We start from the raw sequence: 23,418 nt of genomic DNA, 5'->3' as shown, positions 1-23,418 counted from the left end.
TGATAGACACATGGTAACAATCAATTGATTTTCATTCATATATGTACTGTGCACCTTCCATTGAAGCATTATATTGCTCAGCTGAGCTTTTACATAAACTCAACTTATATTTTCATTGTGGGGTTAGTTCTCCTTTCATTGCACACTCGATGGAGAGCAGAAGAGCCAATGTAAGGGTGCCTGTTCCAGGAGGGGTTATGGACACACTGCCATCAGCAGCAGGACTTTGTCTCCTGCAGCTTCCAAACCCCATCAATACCTATTGATTTCAAGGTGGATTATCAGATGCACTGATGCAAGCACATCAGTGCATCTGATAAAGCACCGGGCAGCTCACAGCAGCTCGAGCTGAGAGTGGAGATGCTCAGATATAAAATCTCCCAAATGTGGCTTTGGATCCAGGACCTGTCCAGAGTGGGGAGTGGTGCTGGGCATCCCAGCTGAGCCACTTCAAAGGGACCAAAGTGTTTAGTTCAAAGAAGCCCACCAGGTCGTTACCTGGCTTTGAAAAAGTTGTCCCTGATGGAAATTTTTAGTCACCCAAGTTTGGACATGCTGCCTGAAGATTTTGTCCAACTCAAGGACATGAGCTGGGTTAGCAGTGGGCTTGGCAGTGCCAAGCTTAAAGACTGGACTTGCTGATCTTAAAAGTATTTTCCAGCAAAAATCATTCCATGATTCTATGACTGGTCATCCTCCCACCACTCAGACCATTGGGAGGCCTCCAAGCCCAGCACTGCTGCAGGCTCTGCTCTGAGTAGATTCCAGGAACAGACTTTACCTATAGACCCCCCAATGGTCAATCTAAACCTGCCCTTCTTCAGCAGGAGGGAGCAGTTCAGGGAACAGCTTAGAGGTCCCATTTCTCTGTGGAAGGATCTCCTGGTGCCTGGGGGATGTTTGTCCAGGCATTCCTTGTCAGTCATCATTCCCTTAGGGAAGAATTTCCATTCTTCCCACCTGCACTGCCCCTGTATTTATGCCTTGCTTAGGGAAATACAGATGGGATGAGGATGCTGGAGAACAGCCCGAACTCTGAGCAGAGACCCCTTCAAACACAGAAGAGGGGCAGGATGAGGCACAGGATGGAGAATACTGGGGGAGACCTGAGCAAGAGGGCTGTGGAGACATGGCTGGAAGTGCTGAGCTGCAGTGCCTCACCCACAAAAAACCCACTTTAATTCTTGTTTATTGGACATCCCAGTGTCATTTAATGCTACACTGCAGTGCAGGGTACCCCAAATCAGCTTTGTCACTCACTGCAATAACATCCATCACAAACTGCCCCTTCCACATCTTCATCCTCCAGTCCCTCTCCCTCTCTCTCCCTCCCTCAGTTTCATGTCACAGAAGTACGGGAGGGTGGGAGGTGCAACAGGAATCAAAGCCACCTTATCATTTCAATGTATCACTTGAAACTGGGTAAAGAGAAAGCTGAATCAGTCCCCACAACCTGAGGGCAGTGCTATCTTTCATCCTGACTTGTTCTGCTATTTACAAAAAAACTGCATAATTACCAGAGCAAATGCCACGTCACAGCCTGCACCTGCTATGGGCGAGATAGAGAACATTTTTCTGGAAGTAATAATTAAATAAACCCATCCATCAGTCAGCTACATCTAGTTTTGTAGCTTCTGTGTGCTTTAAAAGGAGAAAAACAATGCATTTGTGCAATGAGCTTTCTCTTCCCATTTTAATGGCAATTATTGCATGTAAACTAGCTTTTGTAAGAACTAGGAAGCAGATGGATGTGGTCAGAAAAAAAACCTTAGGCAAATACACCCACTGGAAAATCAAAAAGATAAAAATGCAAAGTCACTGCGTGTGTAGTTGTGTGTGTGCTGTGAAATGGTTCTTTTTAGCCTCAGCATCTGAATATTCCCAATGGAAATGTTATTATAAAAGACAACAGGTTGTTTCAGCAGAACTGATCAAAGACTGCAATTGCTGTTCCAGGCACAGTCCCACGATGTGACTGACAATCCTGAGCAAAGGAATTATTGTTTCCCAGAAGCTCACTCTCAAATGGAAGAGCCATTCAGGAAGAGATGGAGATGCTTGAAATCCTGGGAAGCAGTGAGGGGGTTATGAGGAGAGCTCAGCATGGAAGCACCCTCTCACCTACCCTTCATTTCCCCTCTGAACTGTGCCACTGATGCTGCTGCCAGGTGTGCCAAGCATGCCACCCCTCCCAGACTGCTTTAACCAGCAATTCCAGGCTTGCTTTGGGGCTGCAGCAGTTTTCTAATGCAAAAATTCATCCTAGCCCAAGCCAAGGGGTGTTTTGTGTGCTGGACCTTCACAATGACAAGACAGATGTTTAATGCTTGGGCTCAGGCATGTAAACATGCCCACATCTCTCCACGTGCTTCTGTCTCCATCTCCTCATGATGTATTCTCCTCTTTGCCAAGCTGCCACCTGTGGTGCACATTCCTTTTACTCTGCAGTTTAACTGAGAGCTGGGATGAGCACCTGGATGGGACATTTGTCCTGTGTGACCACTGGAGAGAGCTGTACCTCACTGCTTCTTCTCTGCCAAGGGACAGTTTTACAATATTAAGCCAGTCCACATCAAATCTTGGGAAGTTGCAGGCAAGGTAGGATTATGAGGATTAAAGGGGTGGAGGGCTCTGCTTTCCATTAAGGATTTGCTGACAAAGAATCTGCTGGCAATTAATAGATTAATAAATCTTTTTGTAAATGTCTCATGAATTCCTACAGAGTCGAGCAAGGCAATGATCCCAGTTCACAAGCCCACAGAGCCCTCTGTGATATTTATGGCTATGATTTGCAACTCTTCTCTTTTTTTTTTCACAACTTTCAAGGCTCAGAATTTTACTACAGTGGCCCAGCCCCTGCCCAGTGTGTTTAAACCACTTGCCAATGTTTTCTTCATTACCTCTAGAGACCTTGCAGAAGCAGTTCTTGGAAAGCTTTACTTTGGATCAAGCAAAACAAGCAAATCCTGTCTTCAAAATGTTGATTTTTATTGCCAATTAAGCTTTCAGAAAGTACTGAAGATTCAGTTCTTGAAACACACTGTAGCTAAGAAGCATGTTTGAAAAGACACCACAACCAACATGGGAAGGCAACAGAAATGGCTCAAGAAAATTGCAACAGATGCCTCCTACAGGGAAACAGACCTCAGGAAAAACCCTTCACAATCACCTCTTCAGACAGCAAGGAAATAACTTCTGGGGTGGATTTACTTCCTTCCCTTTTCACTATCCCAGATATTCAGAAACTCTTCCTGAGATCTGCAGCTCCTACTTAAAGAGTAATTTATTGATGTTCCTAAGAGACAACGCTTTAATTCACAAAATATTATTCATCAAAACGCTACAAAAATGGCAGTTTTATTCTGATCCTAATCTATAAAGCTTTTTGTCTATCTCTAAAGCTATGGTTATCTTGAAGTGCTTAGTCTCATATTCATTGCTTTTATAATTGGACAACATAGAACAATGGGAGATTTACTAGTTTATTAAGAACCAAAATGAATGTAATCCAATATCACCCTTTGTTGAAAGCCACCTACAAAAGAATTGCATGAGGATGTGAAATGAATAATCTTTCTTGGTTTTCTCCTCTTGAAATCACTATAGTGCCTTTCCAGAGTATAATAAATGGAAGGATGTTATGGAAAATTACTACAAGTCTTACCAGGTAAACAAGTTCAGGAGATTTTTGGGGAGCTGGTGCAGATCATTTCTGACAAAGGTTTTCACAGAGGAATCATTTTTTATTTGAAATTATCCTATTGGTCCAGAATTAAAAAAAGAAAGCCTTGAGATCAACAATCTGGTTCTTGTGGTACACAAAACAATGCAGCCATTCAACCCAAACTTTTTTTGCCTTTTTCTTACCCAGAAAGATGGGCTCATGCATGCAGCAATGTTTCCAAAGTGGGAAAAGAAAAATTGTTCCAGAAAAGGTTGAGCAATAAATAGCATTTAATATATAATCATGAACTACCACCAGGAAATAAATCTGAAAGAATTATCTCACAAGATCTAAGTCCTCCTCTGCATTATTAGTCCTTTAAAGAGGAACTGAATGAACTTTCAGAGAGATGTCAAAACCTTCAGGAAGGGAACAACAAGGCGGAGATGCAATAATTCTTAATTTTTCCTTTATTTAACGTGGTATTTGTGATGGGCCTTATCCCTATCTCTCTTTCCTGCATCGTGAGCTTGCAGTCTTCCCATCTCCTGGGTGAACACCCAGGATGCTGGGATCCCTGAGAAAGATGGGAGAATTCTCTTCTTCTGCTAGACAGGATCAGCTCCCCACCTCCAGGAGGGGTCTGGGCTGATGCATCTCCAAGGAGACAGGAAAAATAGATGGGAAAAACTCAGCATGCAGATTGCCATGGCTCAGCTTCTCCCTCCCCATCAGCAGCACTGGAAATAAGGACAGCTGCCACTGGGCCAGGGCATTTGAGCCCTTCCCGTGGGGAAAGCCAGAGGGAAAATCTGGATTGATGCCAAAAGCTCCACTGACCCCGGTGGTCACTGACAAACTGATCCCATGGGATGTCCCTGCATTTACACCCTGCAGAGAATCCATCCAGAAATGCCTCAAAGGGTGACAATCACTTGGACCTCCCTCACACGGATCACACCTAAGATCCTTTCTCAAGTTAAACTTTACCCGTTGGCTTCAAGAAGAAATAAATGTTATTGTTGATTCCCCTGCTTTCCTGCAGCTCATGGCAGGGCAGGATGTCAATTGTCTCTTTTCTCAGGACTCGTGTGCTCCTCTGCTATTCCCCATATACACCTCCTTATAAAGAGAAAAAAAAAAAAAGAGGTAATGAATAAATTGAAAAAAAAATGCTTGTAGACCCAAAAGAAAGAATGCATCTATTATAAAATAAAATCTCTTTTAGTAGCTATTAGAATGCATTAAAAATATTCACAGGACTCTCCCCTCCAGTTATGTTGCAAAAGCCATGCAAATAATAATTGTGGCTAAGTGCAGTACAGTGACAGTCAATATTGTACTTCCCAAGCTGGCACTCATTATTCTTTATGGAAATCATGCATTTTGTGAAAGATCAAAAGATTTACATATCATATGGAGTGCTTTAGGGAGTGACTTGCTGTGCACTTTAAATGCACAATGTTCCACAGCCGTTTAAATACAGATTTCATTTCTCTCTTCTGTGTGATATTAAATTTGAAAAAGGAGGGAGAGAGAGGGAGAAAATTGACTTGGGTACCTTTGTTCACATCATGAAATACAATGTTAATTTGGTTTCAATATAGAAGTTTAATATTTTTATGGGATGTTATTGAATAATCTGCTGGGCTCAGCATTGGCCTTCTATCAGGAAAGAGATGAAAGAGGGTTTTTATTTTTTTTTCTGAGCACTGCAGGAAAAATCATCTGCTTTTCCATGCCCTGGAGAAGGGGACAGATTTTGACTGCTTGACCTCCCTCCACCACCAGCTCCCCTGCAACCTTCCCCTGCTGGTCTGCTCTGCCCTGGAAGGGGCTGCCCAGGCTGGAGCCACAATCCCTGGAGGTGTTCAAGCAACACCTGGACGTGGCACTCAGGGCCATGGTTTAGTTGGCAAGGTGGTGATCAACCAAAGGCTGGACCTGATGATCTTGGAGGTCTTTTCCAGCCTAAATGATTCTGTGACTCTTCTCTGTTTCCCCTCTGAAGGTGAGATGGGACTGACATTCCTGGCAGTCCACCAAGGTTGGGACCACTGCTAAAAGCAGGTTGTTCAGAATGGTCTGCAGAGCTGGACACTATTTTTGGGTGGCACCTAAAGGGATATTTAGGAGGACAACAGTCTGAGTCCTTCCAGGCCTGAGCAGCAGCACTGGGAGGAGTTGGGCACCACCTAACAAGAGATCTACACTGGTGAGGGCAAGGAAAACTTTTTTTTTCCCCTCTGCCTCCTCTGAAGGAAGAAAAGAGAGGCTTCTGCACAAGCAATCAGTCCTTTACTTCTGTGCAAGAAAGAAAGTGTTGCATGAATAAGAAATCTACCCCAGTTGTTTGCTTCTGGTACATCCTGCATTATTTTCTGAACAAAGCTAATGGAAAACCTCTTTAATGATGCACAACTATGTTGTGATTAAGGCTTATATTGTCTAAATATTGACTCAGATAACATTTTCTCAGGATGAACAGACCATCACCGATGACTCTGGCAACAAAGTCAGGAAGATTAACAGGAAAGATGAATTTTCTGGTTGTCTGAAGAGAAGTTTGACATGGCCAGGACAACAGGCAGAGCCTTTTATTGGCATTTGTGAGGTCCAGGCCGAGGGGTTTCAAGAGGCTGAAGCTTTCTAGATCCACTGGACACTTGAAAGCTCAGGGGAAAATAGCTCTGTCCTTCCCTAAGTGATTAGCACAGAGACAGAAACAGAGTGGCAGGAATTTCTGGGAAACTTTAAAAATGAGAACTTTTCCCATTATCTTATAAGAAAGATTAACCAAGGAGTCCTGCAAGCCCTGTTGAAGCACAACCACTGGCTCTTTGACCTTCATCTGCAGGTAAAATCAGACTAAATCAGGCGTACAAGTGGTAATCCTGGCCTACAATCCAGGGGAAGAACAGGTGGATTGGGGTGTGGAAAATGAAATCTGAATAATTAGAGCAGAGAGTGCTTGAAGAATTAGCTCAGAAGGGAAAGATAAATTGTCCTGGGCAATTTGAATGGTGTGTGGTATTTTCTCTTTCTTTCAAAAAGCACAGATTTGTGTTTCTGTAATAAATTAGTTTTATTCTCAAGAAAGGTCCCGTTCTGAGGGAGGGGGTGTGAAGAGTTTTTGGTTTAGACATTGTCATGTGCATTACAGTCGGTCCAGAGAACCAAGCTCAAACAGGATCCCATTTTGTGACAAAAAATAACCCACAGGAGTGAATGTCTGTCCCAGAAGGGTTGCTACACAGTGAGGAAGGCACAGAAGAGGGGTAAAATACTGCAATTCTTTTCCCTGGGATTTCAGACTTTTCCATCTCTGTCTGCAAGCAGAAAAGCAATGATACCTCCCAGAGAAATACCACCTCCAGGGCTAATAAACTGCCATGTCTTGGAAATATTCATAAATAAAGAGAAGATGAATTGTTTCCTACAAACACTTAAAAGATAAACCTTCCTGGGAAGGAAAAAAGCTCCCTGAGAAAACTATTATCTCCTTGGTCCAGGGGAGTATTTGATCATTCTTAGGATTTGGGAATTTAAAGAAATCATGACAATAGATGATGGTGTCAAATAGAAAAGTAAGTAAACTGCTGCAGCTGTACAGGCACAGCAGTGCTCTGTAATTCCAGAGTCTCCTGGTCTATCTGGGATATCACCAGGGCAAAGTGAGGAGTTAGGAGAGGTAACAGGAATTATTTGAGCAAGAATTTAATCCTTTGAGATTTAGTTGCTTACTTTAGCATTCAAAACCCTTAAAAAGGTAAAATTAACTTTGGGTATACCCCTGGCTCTCACTGTGGACAGGGGGAAGGATTTATACTGGATTGTTTTTTCAGGGTTTTGGCAGTGCAGATGGTCTTAAATAAAAATAAGGAACTGGGAGATCCTGGACATGAACCTGCCCTCTCTGGGCACTTCAGGAGGAAGATTGTCTAAAATAGATCCTCGTTACTCTATAACTCCACCTTCTCTCCATTCTCTGTTTCCTCAGACAGTTTTTCATGGTATCATGGAATAATATAGGCTGAGGACAACCTTTAAGATCATTAAGTCCAACCATTCCTGCAGCACTGCCAAGCCCACCACTAACCCATGTCTAACCCAGGTGCCACATCTATAGCTACAACACATCTGGAATATTTCTTTATGGAATTCTGCCATTGTGTTTCCACCTTTGTCACCTGTCCAGCCCACGTAAACTTTCAAATTTCCTCTCTGTTCCCACTGTAAACTTCCCCAAGCTGTGCTCTGCAGCTCCAAGGATTTCTAGATGGACAGGCAGAAGTGTCCATGTTAACTAAGTGTTTGTAGAAGATAAAATTATTATTCTCTGGGAAAAACCCACAACAACAACATCAACACAAAAGGGGAGACACAAAATAATAACTCGGCAGCTCTCACAAGCCAATTTCCAAAAACCTTTACAGCAGTGCTTTGTCTTCCCACCAGCAGCAGATCCCAGCCCTTATTTTGGACTCTGCACTGCAAAACTGGGCTTTCCTTTACACTAGAAGGAACCAGGAATAAAAGAAGCACGGAAACCCAAAGGCTGAAATTAAAGTGGGATAGCAGCAGGAGCGTGGCAGTGGTGGTGTTAATGCTGAAGTATTCCCTGCAAGCGTGAGCTGGCAAATGCAGTGGACACCCAGATATTTGAAACGCAGCCAAATAATTTGGCACATCTCTCACTGGCACAAAGCAGTCTTAGCAGAGCTTCCCACTGCTGCTGGCACTTTTACAGCTGTCTTTCTTCATCTTGCTCTTCCCACTGCAACAGCCACTCAACAGGTGTTTCCACAGACACAGTGTGTTTGGCAGCTGTAACCCTTCAATATTATCGCTGGAATACATTTTTCTCCCTCTCGACGGCATCGCTTGGGTCTGTTGCCCAGAGGCCAGCATGGCAACAGGGACAGCTGACCAACTGGATTTGGGAAAAGGGGGCTGTGTGCTTTGGGCAGCCAGATGTAGGAGTCAGCAGAGCAGTCGGAGAACATCAAGGCTTGGCATGGCTCTGGGAAGCTGGAGTGATGCTTGGCTGAGGTTTATCTGGAGCCCATGTTCTGCTCACCTGGGTCTCCACTGCTTTTTTTTCTCTTGCTGGATATCCTGGTCCCACATCCATTAACAGAACATATTCTTAGTTATTTTCTGTTGATTAAACAGGCATGGAAAACATAATTTCTTCGCTCTTTGTTGTTCACTTGGAATGCGAGGAGCTTTCATATTCTGCAATTTTCTTCATTGCAAACAAGATTCCCTAACCTTTGGGTTTCCTGTCTTTAATTTTTCATAAGGATTGAGTGTTTGCTCAAATTATGATGGATTTTCTCTGCCTGACCCTATTCAGACTTCAATCCAAATGTGCTTAGAGCAGAAGACAGGAGAATTCAAATCCTAGAGAAAGCTGGGACCTGTGAGACTTTCAGGCACAGAAAGTACCCAGAGCAAGCCAAAGGTGTGACATTTTGGACCAGAGCTCATGAGAACATTAAAATTTTAAAATTATCTATTTTCTTCTTTTTTTTGAAGCTTGCCTGTGGAGCTTTTTGGTCTTTTGCCACCTTTTTGGTTTTCATCTCATACACACCAAGGCAGTCTCAGTTCTTTCAGCAATGCAGTCCATGGTTTGCTGGATGTCATCCTCTTCCCACTGTACATTTTCATGTGTACAAAACCTTGCAGCTGAGAAGCTTCCAGAGAAAGAGAAACATGGCGTTTAACAACCCCCAAACCACTTTCTTTCCATGGATTTATCTGCTGTCTTTTTGGACTTTGGTGAACTTTGAGCATCCACCAAGTCATGTAGCCAGGAGTTCCACCTCTTGACAGCTCTGGGTGCAATGAATTACTTCTTCCTGGTTAAATCCAACAGTTTTGCTTGGTGTCCCTAAGTCACGCATTGTAAAATGGGGAAAAATGAGTTTCTGTCCCTCCCTGCTTCTCCAGCAGCTGTGGTTTCTCAGGTGTGACTTTATGGGTAAGTCCCTCACTCAGCCTCCCTTTTCCATGAAGTGTTTGATATGGACATTTAAAATATAAGTATAGAAATGTCCCAGTGGATCTCAATTCTCTTTGCTCGCCAGAACATCTCACCTTGGATTCAGTCCAGAGGAGGCCAGGAAGGTGATTAAATGGATGGAATCCACTGCTGTAAGGAAAGGCTGAGGGAGTTGCTCTGCTTGGAGAAGGCTCTGAGGAGATCATAGAGCTCCTTCCAGTGCCTGAAGGGTCTCCAAGAGAGCTGAACCAGGGCTTTGAACAAGGGAATGGAGTGACAGGACAAGGAGGAACGGCTGCACACTCAGAGAGACCACATTTAGATTGGATATTGGAAAACAAATTCTTCCCTGTGAGGGTGCTGAGGCCCTGGCACAGGTTGTTCAGAGAAGCTGTGGCTGCCCCTGGATCCCTGGAAGTGTCCAAGGCCAGGCTGGATGGGGCTTGGAGCAGCCTGGGATAGTGGAAGGTGTCCCTGCCCATGGCAGGGGTTGGGAATGAGATGATCTTTAAGTTCCCTTCCAACCCAAACCATTCTGGGGTTCCATGACCTCTCTGAAGAGCCAGAATTGTATTTCCAGCCTTCTTTTTTCTATGTTTATGTTGGATCTGTAAAAACAGAGTAGCTAACTACAGGAAGGGGCCTTGAAGAGCCCAATTTTCAAGGCATCTGTGGCACAGAATAAAAGTTGTTAAATCTCTGTCTGGAGCACCACGAGCTCTCACTTCCCCATCAGGGCTGGGAGGCCACGAGGCTGTAAAAGCCCTCTTCCCACTCTCCCCAATGTTGCCATTAATATGTAAAAGCTTAAGCTTGCTAAAGGGATTATTTCCCATCCTATCTGATTGTAAACTGGCATTTCAATGATTACATGTATCTTTTTGTCATTTCCTCGTAAAACATCTTATTCTTGAACAGCGTAATTGGCCTCTTACTAATGTTTAATGAATGATTAAATCAGCATAAATGCAACATAGAGTTTGATATGGAAGGCGTGTTTACAACCTCCAGAGCCACAAAAATGTATTTTTTGCAATATAGGTTTTAAACCCTTGTAGTTTCCTAATTATGAACTTTCTGGTATATTTCATATTAAATATGTGGGAAAGAAAATGTGAATTTGGCTGTGTGAGCTCAGAAGCAATTCAGTCACTTATCATTTTGTTTGCAATTCATAACCTGTGTATTACCAGCACCTCTGTGGTTTTCATTTAAGTATATTATATAATCTTCCCAAATTAAAAGCCAATTAAAGTCACCTAATTACAGAGCTCGAGGCAGGTAAGTCCTTGTAGATATGGCTAGAGCAAGGACACCTCCTTGCACTGACACATCACATTACCCATCCTCACAGAGAGACCCCAGGTTTTGCCCTGGAAAAGGAGTCCAAGTCCAATGAAGCATTGAGTGTTTATCTGAGTGTAAAGAGAAATGGAAAGCTATTTCTTCAAAGGAGGGAGAAATATGGGAGGATACAAATCCAGCCTGCTGAAATATGAGGTTGAGAGGCATTGAAGACAAATGGGAATTCTGTGGAAACACAATGATGATCTCAGGGTCACAGATGCAAGATTAATTTAAGAAGGTCCACTTTAATAAAGGCTCCTTAGCTGACAAAAACCAGACCCATAAATCTGGGCTATGTTTTCCCAGGGTGACTACAGCACTCCAGTATCCTGTAGGAATGGAAAAGCCAAGTGAAATCCCAAGGTTTATCAATCCAGACGTGGTCAGTGGAGTTATAGGAGTATCACTGATCCTCTCCAGGGTCACTGGCTGAGCAGGGTGCCCCATTCAGGAAAGATCCACCCATTTCACCAAGCACAGAGAAGCCAGGGAGATGGGAATTTCAACCTTCCAGGAGAAGAGGCAGAAACAATTGGCTTTCCCTGTAGAAATATGGCAGGGAAGTGAGCACAACAAAACCAGGAAGCCTGCTTAGACAGAAAACTGGCGTTAGCACAAGAATACATCAGAACAAGCCAAATAGTTTGAGGGTGGAAGTTACAGCTCCCAAGCACTGAGGTGCTGAAGCAGCTCTTTGACAGATGCTGCAGGGCCAAGGAAATGCATGGGTTTAGAGTGATGCTGGATTTGTTTGTGAAGGGGCTGGGGATCTGTTTTCCCTTCAGAGCTGCTATCTACCTTGTTCAGCAAAAAAGTTTGTCTGCAAGACCAGGAAGCAAAAAGACACTGTGAGGCAGCATCCTTGAGGTGTGCAGAGCACGTGCCAGGCTGCTGGCTGAGCAGCTCTCCTAGGATTCAGCTGAACCTGGAATTGTTAAGGTGAGAAAAGATTACCTAGTCCAACCATTCCCCCAGCTCAGCCAAGACCACCACTAAACCATGTCCCCAAGTGCTGCTCTCTGGAGATTTCCTGAGCTCCCTCTGCACTTCAAAGAAGAAGAAGAAATATCTTTGAAGAAATATCTTTACTGATTCTGGAGAGGAGAAGAAATGGGGGTTTTATCCAACCAGTCCAGTGTGATGCCCTCACAAATGGCTTTTCCCTTCTGCTGTAGCTATTCCTCATGTGCTTTTGTGGCAAAACTCCACAGTCAGGACTTTCTGCCCACTGCCCAACCTGTGTCCATAAAGCCCAGCTAACAGGAATTCTCCCTGCACCTCCTTTACCATGGAACCCTCCCATTTCTTGCTGTCTCCATCCACTTCTGGACTGCAGCAGACAAGGCAGAAAAAAAAAAGAAAAAAAAAAGAAGATAATTGGGTGGTCTGCTATGGTGACAAATGCAAACAGAACAAAAAAAAAAACCTAATTAAAATGGCAAAACAATGTCTTATAAAGAAATATCAGTATTAAAAAAAAAAAGGGGGGGAATCGATATTCCATTTTCTGATGTGTTCCTGTGACACTTCACAAGGGTCACAGCAGCCCTACCAGCAGCATGATCCAGCTGGTATCTCAACACTTCATCCAGCTACAACTGCACCACAGGCTAAACCTGAGCTTGGCAAGGACATTCCTGGTCTCATCACCTGGTTTATAAAACCACTGAGGGATTTTAAGGGCACCACAGGCAGGTGCACTTGTAGCTGGTATCACAGTTTGGGTTAATGGAATGCCCTACCCACCAGCAGGAGCAAGTGCTACAGCTCTCAGCAAAACCAGCCCGGATTTATTCATTAATAAATGAGGAAGAAAAGGCAGCCACTGAAACCAACACAGATCCACCCATTAAAAATAACAAAAAAATCAATCAGGAAATGCAGAAGCATAATATTTTAACCAAAATGCAAGGACAAATTAATCATCAAAACCTTTGGAAATTTCTGGCTGACCTGTCTGATGTTGTCATGACAAGACCAAAGCCTGAAAGTGATCCCAGGCTGTTTTTTAAAATGATAAACAAAACCAGAGTGTCAGAGAATGACTCTTCAATAAGCCTTTATCCTGCATTCCCATCCCTGACAATTCAGCACTGGGTGCTGTGGCTGTTTACAAATCTTTTGAGATACTGAAATGTCCAACAAAGATGCTCCTGTGAGAATACCAGGTGAAGAATCAGAGCTGAATGTTGGAATAACCAACTTCCCAAGCCAAATTGAAGCAAGGCACCTTACTTGCATTTTATGTGAACAATTAACTATTAAACTGAACAGGTAAGCTATTGTTATATTTTAGGAAAATAATGGTAATGAAACCAAAAAGTGCTGCTGTGTCAAACTCCTCCAAGCATCCCCTGATCTGTCACTGAGGGAATCCTCACCAGCCATGCTTGAGGGCTTCACATGAACCAGAACAGTGTCTGTTAAGCTGCTCTGTTTGCTCTCTCTGTCACAGCCCAGTGGTTTCAGTCAACACAGATACCTGGAGACCGCCGACTTCAAACATTGTTTATTGAGCAAACAACCACCCTACAGCTCAAAAGGCAAAGGGAGGGGAGAGAAAAAGATGGGGAAGTGTCCCTGTGAACGTGAGCCAGGAGGGACAGGAGCCAGCCAAGGATATTGAAGAATATAGCAAATATTCTATTGCCAAAATCTAACAAAATAGACCAAGGATAAAATACCAAAACCTAGAACCATGTGTGGACTGGGATGTCTGGGTTAAAACCCCTGCCAAGATGGTGCTTAATTCTCAAGATAATAAAATTCTCTGGATGCTGCAGTTTCCACCCAAAGTCTTCATAGCACCTGAATTTCAGCTGCTGGGCACTCACATGGCCACCCAGGTCCTGCAGAGCACTGGTGGGATTCTTGCATGGAATCTTCTAGAGAGGAAAAACAGAAGATCTACTCAATCAAAAATAAAATTGAAAGGACACACTAGTGGCTAAAATAATCCGTTATACCACACCAGATTTCTCACATACCAAACCTGATCTTCCTTGTGCAAAATTATTCAAGATTCAGGGTCAGAAGGAAAACAGGAGGTTTCTGAGTGCTGGCAGCTTCTTGGTCTTCAACCACCATGGTTTAGTTTCAAAACAACTCAGACTCAATCACATCACTCCTGGGAGAGGACACAGTGCTCTTGTCATGTTGTAAAGCCAAACAAAGGAAACAGAGACAGACCAACAGATGACACAAACTTATTTTCCCATTTTAGAATGTTTTCCAAGGGTTTCCAAGCCATGGGCTTTTGACATGACTTACCTGGAGAGGTACATGGCATGGAAATGCCCTCCTTCTCTGGAAATGCCAGCCAGTCTTCTGTTCCCAACAAACCACCAGAGCCCAGAAAAGGGACTGGAAATGGGGTGAAGATCACACTTGTGGGACATTATTGAGAAAGAGAAGAATATATTTAGGGAAGCAGACATGGGCACGAGGCAGAATGGGAACATGGAACGTACAGAACTCATGAAGAAAAGCACTGAAGCCTTTCTGAGTTTCCCCACGTGATGGTGGCTAAAGGCTGTGCAATCAGGGCACTTTCTGTAGTGCACATCAGAGGGGGACAAAATGCAGAGAAAAACCCAAATAGGCAATGGGTTGTGAGAGGGAACACATTATTCTCCATCCATTTGCAGGGAGAAGAGGTGCTGACATCCCATCATCCCCAATTCCTTCCTTAAAGGAAGCCTGGGCGCTGTTTCTTCTCAGTCTCAGTGTTGTCACAGTTGTCCCCACTGGCAAGCAGGCTCTGGTAGCTGCTCTGTGCCCCTCTTTCCAGGGAGGATATTCCCTGCCTCCTTCCCAGGGCAGGAGAACTGGCATGGCAGAGCCCTCACAGATGGGTGAGCAAACCCACAGCTGGCACTGCAGCTTGCATTTAGACAATTAAACACCCTGCCAGCAGCCACGCTTCTTGGAAGGGATTGTGCTGTAAATATTTCACTGACTGCTGCCCGTGGCCACTAAACACTGACAAATGCTCCTGTAACAAAGGCTTGGGTTCTGGACCTCAAACCTCTTTAGTCCCAAACTTCAGCCTTGCACCCATCAGCTCCTGTAACTCATCTTCATCCTGGTAAGGTGGTTTTAGTGGGATTAGGTCAACACAGCTGCACCTACTTCCTGCAGTTCTTTTTATTCTGTCTGCTTTCTTTTTAAATTCTCGGTGTTTTATTGTTTCTGGAGAGTTTAATTTAAGAAAAACGCTTGATTTCTGGTTTTCTGGGGCTTGGTTTGGTTTCTTTTTCAAGTCAACAAAACCCCCCACAATCCTGTGCCTCCAGTGAAAGGAAAACTTTCCCTGCCAGAATTAAGTGGAGGTGGCAGAAATGAGGATATTTGAACAAAGAAAGCAGGAGTGATCACTACCCCATCGCTGGAGCACACAGGGAAAGGAAAGAGAGAAATGGAACAGCAGCAGTGAAAAATATGCATGCATATTCAGCCCCTTTGTCAAAAAACCTTGTGCTGCAGCATTTCAATTAACAAAGTAGGATGGTTTACCTGATAAAATGCTCCCTGTGTGAGTGTAATTACATATTTATGCCCCACAGAGATTTTTTAATTTCTCTTCAGTTTGTTTGCCTTGAAAGTATTTGTCACTGGGAATGTTCTTGATGTGTAATTTTAAGGCAGGGTTGGCCAAATGTGTAGTTTGTTTTCATTTTAGATTTACTTCACTGAAGAAGGATTGGAAGATAATGTATATTTTCAGCGCAAAGGAAAAAAATCAATAAGGAAGGTGATACATGAACAAGCTGAAGAAAAAGAAAATGCACTCAAGTGCTGCTTCAGAAATTTAAGTCTTTTTTTCTTTCTCTTGCTTTAAATATATTCTCAGGTGCTTGAAACAGCTTATTGTTCTGCCCCTTTCATTTTGTCCTTGCTCCCCAAACGCATCTCTTGTGTTTCCAGAGAGGCTGCAATGAACAGGCAGATTTTTAGTTATTGTTTTCCTATTATTTGAGCCCCTTCCTGGGTAATCCCTGCCCTGGAGTCTCTGTGCTGGGCACCTGGCTACCTCCAGCAAGGCTTTCCAGATGTGCTGGAGCCCAAAGGTGCATTCTATGGGTTTTGAGATGCCCAGAGCACTGTCCTCACTTGTGCAAGTGCTGGGCTGGGTCAGGGCTTGGCAGACTTGGCACAACTTGTGTAAATGCATTGTCACACCTTAGTTTAGCCATAGAAATGCACAGGTAAGACTTTGGAGAGCTGCTTGAATGCTCAGGGAAAAGCAGAACCCCAGCTCCCATCAAAATCCACCCTGCTGTTATTGGGTTTTTTTCCTTATTTCCTCCAAAGCTCCTCAGGAAGGACAAGAGAGGATCTGAAGGTCAAACCCACACCAGTTTTGGCTGGGGGGACAGAACAACAGCAGGTCACTGCTAGCTGGGGAGGTCAGTGGATCTCAGAGAGATTATTGGAGAGGTTTCCTCAAGCCACACAGCGCTTCAGCCAAGGCTTGAGAAGCCACCACAGCATGAACCAGTTTATGAGGATTATTCCCAGTTTAACCTTGCAGGAAAGGAAGAATCTTGAGCACTGTCAGGAGATAAATCCATGAACCTCCCCAGAGGCCAGGTGTGCTGATGGCACAGGGATGATTTTACTGGAGCAAGCCAAGCTTCTGGCTCTGGAGGTGACAAACGCACCCAGACCCATCTCCTAGACCTGACAGCAATTTCTGACACTCCATGGCTGAATCCATCTCCCAGGCCTGGCGGAGGGAAACGGAGCCCTGGAGCTGGCTCTGCTCCTTCCTCTGATGGATCCCACAGGGTCAGGAGCAGCGGCTGTTCTGTCTCTTCGAGGATGCAAGAGATGAGCTCTTCCTGGGAGTGTCTCCCCACTCCCAGGTTGTGTGAGAGCCCCAGGAGTGAGGCTCAGATTTGGGATTCCACCCGGGTGCTTGCCAGACTGCAGCCAGGATTGTCTTCTCTCCCCTCAGCTGTCCCAGTGCCCCACAAAGAAAAGCTCAGAGATGAAAGACTAAGGAGCTGGCAAAGGCCCAGCAACGTGCTCGTGGGAAATTATGTTGGGGATGAGGAAAACGTGCAAAGGAAATTCCCGAAAATCTTCACCCTCCAGCATGCTATCAGGACAACAGCGCTCTGCTACAGCTCCTCTGAAATGAGATTTATTGTTCCCCCACACTTTGGTTACCCAAGGAAGGCAAACTTCCTTTCAGGTACAAACCTGGGGCTGCCACCACTGTGCTCTCTCTGTGTTTTGTTCCTGTCCCACCCAAGGGTGATTGCCAAAAGCCAAAAAACCTGATATGGGTTAACAGAGAGCAGGGAGGGCGTTCTGCTGCTCCACGGGATTCCTGCACACCTTTCAGTCAGGTGCTACCTTGCAAAGCATCATGTTAGCTTCTCCTCCAGGGACAGGACAAGAGGAAACAGCTTCAGGTTGCACCAGAGGAGGTTTAGGCTGGTATAAGGAAAAAATATCTTCACAGAAAAAGTTGGAAAAGGCTGCCCAAGGCAGTGGTGGAGTCACCACCCCTGAAGGGATTTAAATGATGTGTGGATGTGGCACTTGGGGATGTGGCTTAGTGCTGGTGTGGCAGTGCTGGAAGAAAACTTGGACTGGATGATCTTGGAGGCCTTTTCCAACCAAAATGATTCCATGATTCCCATCTCAGCCAGCAGCCCTCTGTCCAAGCAGCAGTGTGAAAATGAGGCAAGCAGCTCTCAGGTGCACAAAGCCATTTCTGACCACACAGACAGAGAAAGGAGGGTGCTGCACATTGGCTTGAGCTTTCCCCATCTTGTCATACAGGAAATCTCACAATCTTTATAGAGCTCCATGCAGTGTTCTGCAAAAATTTTGCTAAACAAGAAATGGTCACCAACATCCTCAGTTAACCACTGCAAGCCCGGCTGTTAAGCAGACTTTTGCAAAGGGCATGGAGACACATGACAGTGGGGAATGGCTTCAAACTGACGGAGGGCAGGGTTAGGTTAGAAATTAGGATGGAATTCCTTACTCTGAGGATGGTGAGACACTGGAACAGGTTGCCCAGAGAAGCTGTGGCTGGCCCACCCCTGCAATTGCTCAAAAAGAGGTTGGATGAAGCTTGGAGCAACCTGGTCTTGTGGAAGGTGCCCTTGGCAGGGGGATGGAACTGGATGGTCTTGAAGGTGCCTTCCAACCCAAAGCATTCTGTGATTCTTTGATTCCATGTTCCAGCTTCCACAGGCAGTGCTTGGCTCTGGCCCAGCTGGAGTGCAGCTCCCCTGGCAGGCAGCATCCCGGGGCTGCCAGCCAGGCCTGTGCCACTTGGCAGTCCTACTCTGCAGTTTCTGGAGAAAAGTTAGCAAGCACTGCTGGCCAGGCTGCCAAAAACAGCCCTGCACCCCAAAGCTGCCTGGCCCAGCCCCATCCTGCAGCACAGCACTGTGGGGAGGCACTGCTGACCCCCACTCCTGGAACCCCTGCTCCTCAGGCTTCCAGAGGCATAAGGTGCACGTACCTAGTGGGATTGTTTATGAGAGAAGGCCTTGACAATCAGCCTGTAGGGACAGAAGAGATGTCTGTCCACTGGTTATATCATCCCCTGAGATTCCTTCCACATCTCTGTGATTTCTCAGCACCTCCTGCTGTCAGGATGGGTGCGTGGTGCTCTTTTCCAGCAGGTCAGGCACCAGTTGGTTGTTGACACCCATTAATTCTGGTTTGATTGGCCCAAATGTCCTGTTCTCATTGCAGGCTTAGATTACCAGTAACAACAACAACAAATAACAACCACAACAAATAAACAAACCAACCCTCCTTGCCTCTTTCAATGTGTTATCTGTCCCAGTACTCCTGTAGGATTCAATACCCTCTTTTGTCTCATATTCCAGTGATATCTCACTTCTATTATCATGGGATAGACACCTCACCACATGTCCCTCTCAGAAGTCAAGGGCTGCTCACAAGTTCCAATTCTGGCATATTCTGCTTCTTCACCTCAGCTTCTCTTCTGAGGCTTCCTCATCCCCTCTTTTACCCCTTAGCCAAAAATGCTCTGTCAGGCACCCACGTCCTGGCTGGGAGTGTTGGAGTGCACGAAAATCTCCTGAAGGATATTGGTTTTTCTGAGAGGTTTGCACAGAATCCCACATATCATCTCAGAAATATCTGCTTTTTTAAGCTATATGGTAATGCACGCTGTGCATCTGAGATTAGAATAAGGCCCTGAGGAACAAAACGCTCCTCTCCCTTTACAGCTGACAATGCAGAGCTAATTTTTATGAACTCATTTCCAAGAGATTCAACTCCATTGTTTAGCACAGCCACGGTTTCAAGGGAAATCTCCAAAGATGGTTTGACTCAGAGCATTGCCTTTTCCACCTCTGGGGTGCAAGGTTTCCCTGGATGATATTGATCTGTGGCCCAGGTTCCCAGAGTGGAGCTGAGCATTCCAAAACAGGCTGGGGGAATCTCCAGGCTTCCAACAAACAGCCTCAAAAATCTCGGGGAAGATGCACAAGGACAGGAGGATGCTCTTGGGAGCCCCAGGAAGATTGCTCAGCTCCTGTGGCCTCTTGCTGCTTTGTAACAGATCATATTCACCACCTCCTGCCTTCTTCCTTTTCACTGTCAAACACTTCAATGCAATTCTTGTCCTCACTCTTAAGTCATAGCATGGAGATCTAAAAATCAACAAATAATGGAACAACACGCTGAGAGACAGAAAAAATAAAATAATGGAGTTTTTTTGGATAAACTTACAGGGCCTGAAGAATCAGCCATTTCTGCAGGAACAGTTTTCATCTCATCTCAAAATAAAGCTTACATATACCAATATACCCCTGTATAGACACAGATACCTTGTTCCCAGCCCAACCCTTCTGGAGAAACCTTGCCTTAAATCACAGCACTGACACCCTTACCCAAAACAACGTTTCAAGAGCAGAACAAATGGGACAAAAATAAGGCAAAACAATGAACCTGTTCCAAACAGACTCATCACCAACACAGAGGGAAGCTGGACTGGAACCCTGAGACACATGGACTTGGACTGCCATGTACAGTGTGTTTGCACAGGGTCTACCACTCTCCTGGCCTGCTCCTGCCCAGTCTCTGCTCTGCCACAATCACAGCAGCAGCAGCAGCAATGAATTAAGTTCTGCCTGCAGTGGATGTGGCCATTTCACTTTGGCAGCACGAATGTTGCTAAGTGAAAGCACGTCTTTCTGAACTGCCTTGCTCATGGGAACCATTTAATCATTATAGAGCAATTAGAGAGGTCTTTATTCAGTTGTTCCTTAAGTCCTCATTCAGGCAAACCTATTTCAATGGCAACTGTGCCTGAAAGGGACTCATCAAAACCTGACCAGGAAATGGCCAGTAAGAGTAACTGATTTCCAAGAGAGAAAAACTCATGCATTACATCCATAATGGGTAACTTCTTATGAATACACCTATTGAAGTGTGTTATATTCATTAAACTCCACTTGGAGAGGAAGGGTAACCTTCCAGTTAACACAGTTTCTAAGGGCTGGTGAGAGCTGGGTTCTGTCCCTGCCTTTGACACCAGCACCCCTGGGACCACGGTCTCACCACTTCGTAATTTTACCTTAAATTTAACAAAATAGGTGCTGAACTGGGACAGCAGTAACCATCAGTTTAACTGCACTCATGGGCTGCAGCCCTTGAATTTTCCTTTGCAAAACAGAAAGAGGAAGTGAAAATTTCTCCTATTTTTTTTTCTGTTCACATTTTGAGGCTGGGCAGGTCTTTAATTCTGTGTACACCCAGTGCATCGCACAAAATGTCTTTGAAGGGGGCTGTGCTGATCACAGAACAATAATACTAATTGTTATCAATACAAGCCAAGAATGCTGTGCTTTTGTGGCAAATGTCCACCAGGAACTTGACTGAGACCATCAACATTCCATTTGGGACTTAAGCCCCATTTGAACTTGTCTCCCAAAGCGAGAGTTTACAAACACAATTTAGTCCCTATTTGAGCAAGCGCTTTGAAGATGTAAAGTACTAAATTGTGTATCTGTATGTACGAGAGACAGAGACAGAATGTGTAATTTCTTTCTGCATTCAGGGAACACAAGATTTCCTTTTTTCCCCTCTTTTTGGAAGGAAGTTTACTGCTGAGACCATTAGAGAAAATGCAAATGTGCAGACTGTTTGTTAAGGCTCCAGGAGAGAAAGCGCAGGCAGTTGTTACCACGAGTATTTCTAGGAAAATGGGAAATCTTTGTCTTTAAGTGTATTTATTTAGCCAAGGAAAGTTTGCACAGCTTGTGGAGAGTGGTTCTGGAGGAAATTAAATTTCAGCTGCAACTTCATATCACTCCTACACCTGCCAGTTCCTCCAACCAGCTCGCCATGTCCTGCACCGGTGTCACAGATGAGCTGTTGTGCAACCACCAGGTTTTTTTCTCTTATCCAAGAAGGAGGCAACAGCCCTACTCCTGCACACAACAGATTGCCTGTTAGAGCAAAACCACAGGCAGGAGACAGGAGGAATTTTTGAGCCTGATTCAAGAAAAATAAAATTGCCTTCTATGTTTATATAGGTTGGTGCAGAAGGATCCAAGCTGGACGCAGCCTAAGCCAAGCTTGGTGCAGAACACATTTCTCATTACAGCTTATTAACTTGGACACGGCCAAAAGAGGACCTGAGACTGGAAAATGAGAATAAGACAGAAAAGGGAGGAACATTTGCAGACATTGACCTCGGAAAGAAGAAATGAGCAGAGCCAGAGGCTATTTGTGCACAACACACCTTTCATGCAAGACAAACTATGGTCAAACAAATTGCACAGCAATTTAAGGCATGCAAAATGTTTTGATAACACCTTGCAAACTAAATGTTTTGGTTCTTCAGTTTGAAACTAATGCTTCAATTCCAAAATATGTTTGAAGTCTAATAGAAAAAAAATTAATTATATGAGTTTAAAAAATTAAGACCTTCACACCACATTGAAATATTCTGGTTAGAGCTCAAAGATTAGATTACAGAGATATATTTCATCTGCCCTGTGAGCATGGGTACTTCTAAGCTGATCATTCTGGGTTCTCTGTCAAGCCACTGAAGATCCAGCCAGGAAAATCAGTGGAGCATAGGGTGCAATTCACTTTTTCTTACAGTAACTATCAAAATCTAGTCAATCAAGTGGTGCCCTAAAAGCACCTTTGCTCCCCAGCACAACCCTGTGGCTGGCCCGGGTGTAAAAGTCTGCCTGCCACACAGACAGCTGTGCTCCCTCTCTGCCTGTGTGCAGCTGGGCTTCATCTGCCCCAGACCTCCCTGACATGGACAACCACAGAGTCATTTAGGCTGGAAAAGCCCTCTAACACCGAGTCCAACCACTCCTCCAGCTCTGCCAAACCACCACCAAATCATGGCCCCAAGTGCCACAGCCACACTGTGAGGGATGGTGACTCCAACCCTGCCCTGTGAGCTGAAGTTCAGCTGAATATTCCCTTCAGTGAAGAAATTTTTCCCTGATATCCAATCTAAACCTGTCCTGGTGCAAGTAGTTCCCTCTCATCCTGTCCCTGTTCCCTGGGAGCAGAGCCCCCCTGGCTGTCCCCTCCTGTCAGGAGTTCTGCAGAGCCACAAGGTCCCCCCTGAGCCTCCTTTTCTCCAGGCTCAGCCCCTTCCCAGCTCCCTCAGCCTCTCCTGGTGCTCCAGACCCTTCCCCAGATCCGTTCCCTTCCCTGGACAAGCTCCAGCCCTTCAGTGCCTTTCTTGTGGTGAGTAGAACCTCATCCCACTCTGCATGTCTCAATTTCAGCTCAAAACAAAGACCTCTCCCTGGCCAATCACCTCCCAGGTGAGAACAGGGGATGGATGTGGAAATCCCTGACACAAATCTGTAGCATCCTAAAGAACTGTGCTGTGTTTATTCTCAAGGTAAGAAATCTACATTTTGCTTTGGTTGGATTTTTACAGCCCGTGTGCACACACACTCAGCACTGTGGGGGAAAAGAAAACATAAAGAAAAGAAAAGCTATCTTCAGTAGAGCGATAACTTATCTTTCCAGTGATATTTTCCCCCCTATCTGCATTTAAAATGAGTCAGACTTGGAGGAACAGCACTTGCTGCTTCATGTGCTTCAGAAGCACTGCGTGTGCCTCTACACTGGTTTTGTGTATGTGCACTGTGGATGTATGAAGGGCTTTGTTGTTGTTGCTGTTTATGAGGTTTGAGTGGATAAAAAGGATAAATGTAGTGGGCTCATACAAAAAAAGTACGTTGGGATTAAAACAAAAAAAGAACTTCCTTAATTAACTCATCTCCAGAAGAGCCATTCCTTCAAACACCACACAGAATTAAGACATGGTCAGGTTTCTCAGAGAGCAAAGTTGCAGACAGATGCCAGGAGGAACCAACAAATATTTCTAGCACATTACCAACCTCACCTA

At 44.7% G+C, this 23,418-nt stretch overlaps 1 long non-coding RNA gene across 1 annotated transcript; it reads right to left on the bottom strand.

Moving 5' to 3' along the window:
• Nucleotides 1-11,329: 11,329 nt before the first annotated feature.
• Nucleotides 11,330-14,456, bottom strand: LOC134550655 (uncharacterized). The gene is made up of 3 exons (XR_010080388.1): nucleotides 14,292-14,456; nucleotides 14,009-14,148; nucleotides 11,330-13,906 (listed from the first exon to the last, which is right to left on the bottom strand). It is a non-coding gene; the product is annotated as an uncharacterized LOC134550655 (long non-coding RNA).
• Between the last annotated feature and the right edge of the window lie 8,962 nt (nucleotides 14,457-23,418).

The sequence above is a fragment of the Prinia subflava genome, chromosome 5 (genome assembly GCF_021018805.1).
Source record: "Prinia subflava isolate CZ2003 ecotype Zambia chromosome 5, Cam_Psub_1.2, whole genome shotgun sequence".
Classification (NCBI taxonomy): Eukaryota; Metazoa; Chordata; class Aves; order Passeriformes; family Cisticolidae; genus Prinia; species Prinia subflava.
Note: the sequence above shows the minus strand (reverse complement) of the source record. Positions and strands in the feature narration are given on the sequence as shown.